Consider the following 2,312-nt stretch of genomic DNA (forward strand, 5'->3'; position numbering starts at 1 on the left):
CCTGATCCTTTTTTTGAGATGTAGGCTGGGTTGGCACAGAGGTGCAGCCTTGTCTTTTTTTTTTTCTCTCTCTCTCTCTCCCTCCACTTGCCAGTTGCTAAGAGTCTGGGGACAGAGAGGAAATGACTAAAAATTGAACGGAGGCTTCCAGCAGGGCTGTGAGGAGATCGAGCCCATTTTTAGCACCTTTTAATGTGAAAATGTCTCTCATCAGGACTTCCCCCCCTCATTGTTTGTTTAGTTCTGTGACCAGGAAATGGACACAATTTGTTTGGATTATTCCTGCCAGACACTAAATGATATCTCAAAGAGTAAACTTCTTGATTTTTTTTCTTTACCATTCATCTTCCTTCCTTCCTTCCTTCCTTCCTTCCTTCCTTCCTTCCTTCCTTCCTTCCTTCCTTCCTTCCTTCCTCCCTCCCTCTCTTCCTTCCTTCCTTTCTTCCTTTCTCTCTCTCTTCCCTGCCTCCCTCCCTCTCTCCCTCCCTCCCTCCCTTCCTCCTTTCCCCTTTCCTCCCTCCCTCTCTCCTTCCCTTCCTCCCTCCCTCCCTCCCTTCCTTCTTTCTCTCTCTTTTTCTTTCTTTTTATTACATTAGGGTTGATCTGGGTGAAGCCATTTTCTCACTAAATTCCAGTGCAAGCAGAAAAGAAAAATAAACGAGTCGTGAGACTAACTAGGAGGCTGGAGGTCAGAGCAGCTGGCCTCAGTGCAGGGGTGAGCCAGGCTGGAAAGTTATGGTCTGTGACCTCCCTAATGTCCTCATGGACCAGAGGAGAAACAGCGCTGGCCAAGGCCCTCTAGAAGGTGTTGCCCCAGACTTTGCCAAAGAGAGGGTGGGAATGTGGTGACAGAGTTGTATCTACTTCAAGTTTTCAATGGGTGGGAGAGGGGGGAGGGAGGGAGAGAGGGAGAGAGAGAGAGAGAGAGAGAGAGAGAGAGAGAGAGAGAGAGAGAGAGAGAGAGATATGGGATCAGAAAACAAAGACTTTAAAACTATGAAAGTTCACACTGGAGCAGGGCGCCGGTGGCTCACGCCTGTAATCCTAGCTACTCAGGAAGCTGAGATCTGAGGATCCTGGTTCAAAGCCAGCCAGGGTAGGACAGTCTGTGAGACTCTTATCTCCAATAAACCACCAGTAAACCAGAAGTGGTGCTATGGCTCAAGTGATAGAGCACTCACCATAAGCTGACAAACTCAGGGACAGCAGCCAGGCCCAGAGTTCAAGCCCCACAACTGACAAGAACGAAAAAAAAAAAAAAAGAAAGTTGACATTGGTTGTAACTGAAGTATCATATGGTGAAGGAGAGGAAAAAAATACAATAATGGTTTAACTGTGAAAAAGATGATAGGAGTAATTGCCCCTCTTTTCCATAATTTCTCAGCTATTTCTGTTATTTATAAGAACTGCCTGTTGTGTCCAGTTTGGACCTGGTTTATGTACAAATGCTGGTTGTTTCATTTAATGGCAAAGCTGGCTGTGTTTCAACACCTGGTTAGGGACAAGGAGACAGAAAGAGCTTGCTCTGACCTACAGCATCATACTGCTCAGCTTTTTCATCTGTAACCATGTTTTGGATAATAACTGTAATTCTTTCTTGTGAGGGTCAAGAGAGAGAGGTTCATGGATGAAGGCCTGTCCTTTAGCTATTCATTACTATCACCATAGAAAAAACACTTGTACAACACAGCTATTACATATAGAATGAACCCTCATGCAATGAACTCTTTCTATATGTTGGTTGTTAGCTAGTTTTCCAAGTGTAGAAGTGGCTTATATCACTTGAACCCACACTTCAAGGGCTAGAAGAATACAGTCAAGCTATCTACAAGAGAGGTTTGGAATGTGAAATAGACATGGATGTTTGGGTGAGTGGTAATCAACTCTGTTTTAAAGGCATGGAAGAGGAGAAGCTGTACCTAGCTAAATGCTGATACAGAAATTTCCAGAATGAAGGAGTGGGCATCTTTGATATGACAATATCAAAGATTATATTACCATATGACTCCCAGGACAGGCAGAGAGCTATCCTAAATTTGAAATGAATTTTGTTATTTTATCAGCTATATAGTATTAAGCAATTTATGAAAACTTTCAGAGCCTGTGTTTTCTTATCTGGAAAGGAGGCTTAGTAACCATTCTCTTGGAGCTTTTTGTGGGCATGACAGAGAAAATGTGGGAAAGGCCTTTGCCCAATATGCTGTACCATGGTGATTCCCAGCAGAGCAGCAGAGACAGAGTTCTACCATCCTGGTATTGCAGGTGGATAAATGGAGATGCTTGAAGAGTCTTTTCTAAAGACATAGAACTAG

This window comes from Dipodomys spectabilis, unplaced genomic scaffold (assembly GCF_019054845.1).
Source record: "Dipodomys spectabilis isolate Male_0828 unplaced genomic scaffold, ASM1905484v1 ptg000002l, whole genome shotgun sequence".
NCBI classification, from domain to species: Eukaryota; Metazoa; Chordata; class Mammalia; order Rodentia; family Heteromyidae; genus Dipodomys; species Dipodomys spectabilis.